This window comes from Carassius carassius, chromosome 25, assembly GCF_963082965.1.
Source record: "Carassius carassius chromosome 25, fCarCar2.1, whole genome shotgun sequence".
NCBI lineage: Eukaryota > Metazoa > Chordata > Actinopteri > Cypriniformes > Cyprinidae > Carassius > Carassius carassius.
This window is the reverse complement of record NC_081779.1, coordinates 18,959,118-18,965,162: the sequence shown is the minus strand read 5'-3', so window position 1 is coordinate 18,965,162 and position 6,045 is coordinate 18,959,118. Positions and strand designations below refer to the sequence as shown.

At 49.3% G+C, this 6,045-nt stretch overlaps 1 non-coding gene across 1 annotated transcript; it reads left to right on the top strand.

Moving 5' to 3' along the window:
* Positions 1–4,727: 4,727 nt before the first annotated feature.
* trnae-cuc (transfer RNA glutamic acid (anticodon CUC)) lies at positions 4,728–4,799 on the top strand. The gene has a single exon. It is a non-coding gene; the product is annotated as a tRNA-Glu (tRNA).
* The last annotated feature ends 1,246 nt before the right edge of the window (positions 4,800–6,045 follow it).

Below are 6,045 nucleotides of genomic sequence, written 5' to 3'. Positions count from 1 at the left end.
TTGGTTCTATGTTCATAGTAACCACCTAACCACCTTACTGACGGTCCGGACCAGAAGGGGGCGCCCCGCAATCGGGACTCCAGTACAGGAGGGTGGGTGAGTACGTAACCCTTGCTTTACCTGCTTATGGGTGTTATGTTGCTGGTGGTTATATGTCTACTAACAAACTCTGTGAGTTTCCTTTACAGTGCTCTGGAAAAAGCTAGGTGGCCAAGATCACAGGCTTTCGGTAGGCCTTCGCGCGTGGGAAGCAAGCGCTCTGCGGTTGTCCATCCCACACCCCCTCCCAAAGAGCCTGGCTGATCATCAGAATTGGCACAGCACTGCAGGGAATTTCATGGATTTCCGGCCAGGTCACCCTGAGGGGCCGCCTGGCCGCTTGGCGCACCCGGGGAGGTGGTAGTCAAGGAGTCCTCTGTATGTACTGCCTCAGGTGATGCTCCCCTCACTTGAGGGTTGGAGTGCACCTCTCCCATGCGATCCAGCGCCTCTGCGATGCTTAGGAACCTTTCTGTACACACGCTAAGCCAGTGTGCTTTCTCAAATCCACATGGTGAACACTTTGCGCACTGTCTCAAATCCACGTAAGTGGTAAGTGTGCACGCAAGACTCTGCACACTTTCTAAAATCCTGTACGATAGGGGTTACGCGCTCTGCTTCGTTCCCTTTCTGAAGATGATTAGCCCTGGGGTCCATGGGCTTCATTCAACCAGTGTGTATTTGTTATACACCTCATGCATCGCTTCCCTCAACATGAGGGGCTGGGTGGTCTCCCACATATTGTGGTTATCAGGTAGTAGGCTTCATCAAGCCTCTCTGATGGTGAGCTCCCACATTCTGTGGTTGTCAGGTAGTAGGCCTCACCAGGCCTCCCTGGAGATTTAGCTCCCACATACTGTGCGTTTCCACTAAATAGCATATTGTGGTTTTCAGATAGTAGGCTTCACCAGGTCTCTCTGAAGGCGAGCTCCCACATACTGTGGTTGTCAGGTAGTAGGCCTCACCAGGCCTCCCTGGAGATTTAGCTCCCACATAATGTGCGTTTCCACTAAAAAGCGAGCTCCCACAGTTTGTGGTTGTCAGTTAGTAGGCCTCACCAGTCCTCCCTGGAGTCGAGTTCCATATTACTTTCAGTTTCCACTTGAGGTGGTTATCTGGTAACAGGTAGTAGGCCTCTCTAGGCCTCTCTGTAGGTGAACTCCCACATTTTGTGTTTATCAGGTAGTAGGCTTCACAGGTCTCTCTGAATGTGAGCTCCCACATACTGTGGTTGTCAGGTAACCTTTCAGTACACGCGCTAAGCCTGTGCGCTAAGACTCTGCACACTTTCTGAAATCCACGTAAAGTGGTAAGTGTGCACGACATCCTGTACGTTAAGGGTTACGCGCTCCGCTTCATTCCCTTTCTTAAGATGATTAGCCCCGGGGTTCCTTGGGCTTCATTCAACCGGTGTGTATTTGTTATAAACCTCAAGCGTCGCCCCTCAACATGGGGGGCTGTGTGGGCAATTCTCGTGGTAGTTTAGCAGCGCTCCCCTTTTCAAAAAGGGTCATCTATGAGCATGCTGCTCGGAGCTCAGAGTCCTCCTCTCATGGGAGACTGATTCTCGATTCTTTCAGAGCTCTCCAGTACTAAATACTGTTTTGAGACGCACTGTGAGAGCAGACATCCTGCTGAGGCAGGGGCTGAGGCTCGGGGAATGGCGCCTTCGCACCAAGGTGTTGAAGCAGAGTTGGAGAGGTTGGCTAGTATTACTTTGGTGGATCGGTTTTGCGGCTCGAGAGAGCATCGCACTATCCCCTCTGGCTTCCTCTGGCTCATCCAGCTCCATTGGGGGTACAGGTACAGGCGTGGCCGAGGCTTCATCTGTATGCTCCGTCCTCCAATTGCTCTGCTCCCGGGCCATTCCATCTACAGGTAAGTTGGGTATGTAGCTTAGGCCTTTGGCCATAAGGGATAATGTCATTGACAGCCGTCGAACCGTCCCAGGGGCGACTCCCGGTGAAATGGTAGAGTTGGTACTTAGTGTTTGCTATGATTCTGGCCTGCACTCCCCTCAGCATGGCGGCGTGGGTATACTGTTCCCCATAGTGTCCCCTCAGAGGATGCAGTTCGAAGTTCCCTTGACAGGGAACGTCTCAGGTTACGAATGTAACCATGGTTCCCTGAGAGGGAACGAGACACTGCGTCCTCTAGCTCCCTGCCATGCTTCGGACGCAAGCTTCACGAAGAAGATAAGTGACGGGTCCTACGGGTGCGTATTTATAGTCGCGCTGGTAGTGACGTCAGAGGCTGTCGCCGGCCAACACGTTGGCGTTTTTCAAAGAATGCTTCAGACACGGGTCATGACGAGGTGTTCCCCATAGTGTCCCCTCAGAGGACGCAGTGTCTCGTTCCCTCTCAGGGAACCATGGTTACATTCGTAACCTGAGACGTTTTTTTTTAAGTTTAAAGTATTCTTTTACTATTTATCGCTCTAAATTATGTGTTGGTCACCAGCTTTACAAGAATATCATTAAGAACGTCTCTAGGTTACGTATGTAACCCTATTTCCTCGAGGGAACGCGCTTAGCGTGAGCAACTCTGAATATCGTGTGAAGCTATAAAAGCATGTGCCGCGCAACTTTGGGGAACTTTTGGAAAACGCTTTGGAGGAACGAGTACCAACGCCGCCAGACTAACAAACCTCTGCCTAGTGTGTATCTGAATAGCACAGCTTAGGACGAGAGGACAGAATCGCCTGGAGTGACTGACATGTCTAAGCCATAGAACTTTACAAAAGTAGAGGGCGTGGACTAGCCCGCAGCATTGCAGATGTCCAGCATGGATACACCTGCTAGGAAGGCCTTGGAGGCCGCCATACCCAGAGTAGAGTGAGCCTTGGCTCCCGACAGCGGGGGATGACTAGAGGACTCATAGGTGGCGTTGATAGCCTCGACTATCCAATGCCTAATAGTCTGCTTAGTAGCAGGAGAACCTCTCTTGGGGGGACCATAGCATAAAAGCAATTGGTCTGTTTTTCTCCACAGGGCAGCTCTGTGGACGTATACGTCCTCCTACTCTCCTCAGAGAGGTAATAGCCAACAGAAAGGCAGTTTTAAGCGTCAGATGTCTGTCTGAAATATCTGGAATAGGTTCAAACTGAGGTTTGCACATTGCCTCTAACACCACAACCAAGTCCCACGGGGGAATACGGGACTGTACTGGAGGTCTCAGCCTCGTGTAACTAAGGGGTGTCTTCCCAAAGACTGGCCATCGAGAAGGGCCTGGTAGGCCGCAATGGCCGCCACGTAGACCTTCAACGTGGAGTGGGTCAAACCTGCAGAGAGCCTGGCCTGTAGGAACTCCAGAACTGTACCAACTGGGCAGTTTGCTGGGTCTAGCTGGTGGTCTCTGCACCATGAGGTGAAGAGTTTCCACCTCAAGGCATAAAGTTTCCTCGTTAAGGGAGCTCTGGAGTGGAGGAGGGTCTCAACAACCTCGGTTGAGAGACCAGATGCTAATAGTTGTGCCCCCTCAGGGGCCACGCCCACAGCTTCCACAACTCCGGGCGAGGGTGAATTATTGTGCCCTGCACCTGTGAGAGTAGGTCTGTCCTGATAGGTATCTCCCATGGAGAGCCGTCGAGGAGCGAGACCAGGTCTGCGAACCATACTCGGCCCAGCCAGAATGGGGCTACTAATAACAGATGGACCCCATCCCGGCGTACTCTCGCCAGAACTCCCGGGAGCAGAGCAATAGGGGGAAAGGCGTAAAGACGAAGCCTCGGCCAGGTATGTACCATAGCGTCCAGTCCCAGAGGAGCTGGATGAACTAGAGAGAACCAAAGGGGACATTGTGATGTCTCCTGAGTCGCAAAAAGGTCTACTTGAGCCCTGCCAAAAACTCTCCATATCTGCTTCACCACCTCGGGGTGAAGCCTCCATTCCCCGGGCCTCGGCCCCTGCCTCGACAGTATGTCTGCTCCCATATTTAGTTTTCCAGGAATATATACTGCTCTTAACGAGAGGAGTTTGCTCTGGGACCACACAAGGATCTGGTGCGCCAGCTTGTACAAGGGGCACGAACGCAGACCTCCCTGGTGGTTGATGTAAGAGACCACCGATCTGTTGTCGGTGCGCACCAACACATGGTGACCCCTCAGGTCTGGGAGGAAGTGCTTCAATGCACGATAAACTGCTAGCATTTCTAGACAATTGATATGCCATGTCAGATGGCAACCGATCCACAGACCACGAGCAGGGTGGCCACTCATGACTGCACCCCAGCCAGTGAGGGATGCATCCGTCGCTAGCATTACACGGCGACAAGGAGCTCCCAGCACCGGGCACTGGTTCAAGAACCAAGGTTTCTTCCACATGTCTAAGGCACGGAGGCAGTGACCTTGATAGTTCGAAGTGGATTGCCCCTCAGGGAAAATCACTTGGTCTTGAGGGGTCTTATGTACAGCAGGCCAAGAGGTATCACGTTGGACGCAGCTGCCATCAGACCCAACAATCTCTGAAATAGGGAAGTACTCTTACACCGACCTCAACCAAAAAATTTTTTTGTATAAATAACATTTTTGTTCTAATATTTTAAGAAATAAAAGACCAGATATATTTGAAGAAACTTTCTAATAACTTTGGGAGAACCTAGAATGTTAGCCAGAGTTCTGACAATGTTCCCTGTTAGTGGGATACCTATACTGTTCTTCAAGGCGCTGCATGCATGTTAAATTTAGCCCTTCCCTGGTGGTCTAGTGGTTAGGATTCAGCGCTCTCACTGCCGCGGCCTGGGTTCGATTCCCGGTCAGGGAAAAAGCTCTAGGAAGTCGTGGCCTAACAGTTAGCGAGTCGGAATCGCAATTGAAAGGTTGTGAGTTCGAGTCTTGAGCCGGCAGGAATTGTAGGTGGGGGGAGTGCATGTACAGTGCTCTCTCTAGCTTCAATACCATGACTTAGGTGCCCTTGAGCAAGGCATCGAACCCCCAACTGCTCCCTGGGCGCAGCAGCATAAATGGCTGCCCACTGCTCCGGCTGTGTGTTCACAGTGTGTGTGTGCACTTCGGATGGGTTAAATGCAGAGCACGAATTCTGAGTATGGGTCACCATACTTGGCTGAATGTCACGTCATTTTCACTTTCAAATTTAGAGCATTCGGAAGCCAAAAAACAGTACTCATCTCTGTTTAATAAACTAGCATGACTGTGGCCCATCAATGGCATACTGTGCTGAAAACATTCTTCATTAGCGTAAACAAGATTGTAGTGCTATTCTCCTCCTAACTGAATTAAAGCATCATTTGCATAACCCAGATTGATGAGTTCGAAAGGAAAAAAATCAGTACGATGAAAATAGGTGCTCTCACTCCCTTTGTAGCATGATTCCTCGATGAGATGTCGCACTCCATTAGAATCGCAATACTTCATAATTTTTTTCCATTACACTTTGTGAAAATAGCTTGGAGACCTTTTTTCTCCCACATATAAATACATTTTTATTGCTTTTAAATTGTGAATTTGATGGAAATGTTGTGGAGAACAGTGTTCAGCTCTTATCCTAATGCGTGACGCCCTCCTTGAAATGTAGCATGTATAATACAATCTGTGTATATTGGTCTCTGTGGAGTAGCTATAAATAAAACCTTTTTTTGTATTTGGCAGCATCTTGATCAATAGCGGTGCATCCTTGGTAATGACAGCCCTTGTTTGTTTTGCTTCACAACTTGTTTTTGAAAATTTTTCAGTGACCATCAGAACTATTTAAAGTGCCCCTTATATATTGCAGTGCACAAAAATAAAATACATTGGTATAAATACCTTGATAATCTGCTTTATTATTAGCATGCAATACTGAGAAATACTTGGAAAAGCACAGTAAATAAATAATTAAACCACCTCCTCCTCATTCCTTGATTTGAGTAAACACATTAAGAGTAGGTCATGCCTCTGTGGGTTGACAGATGTTGTGTGTGTGTGTGTGTCAATCAGATGGTGGAGCTCAGAGATCAGGAGATTGTTCTGGCTGGTGAAATTGCCTTCGACCCTGGCAACAGATTTTCTTT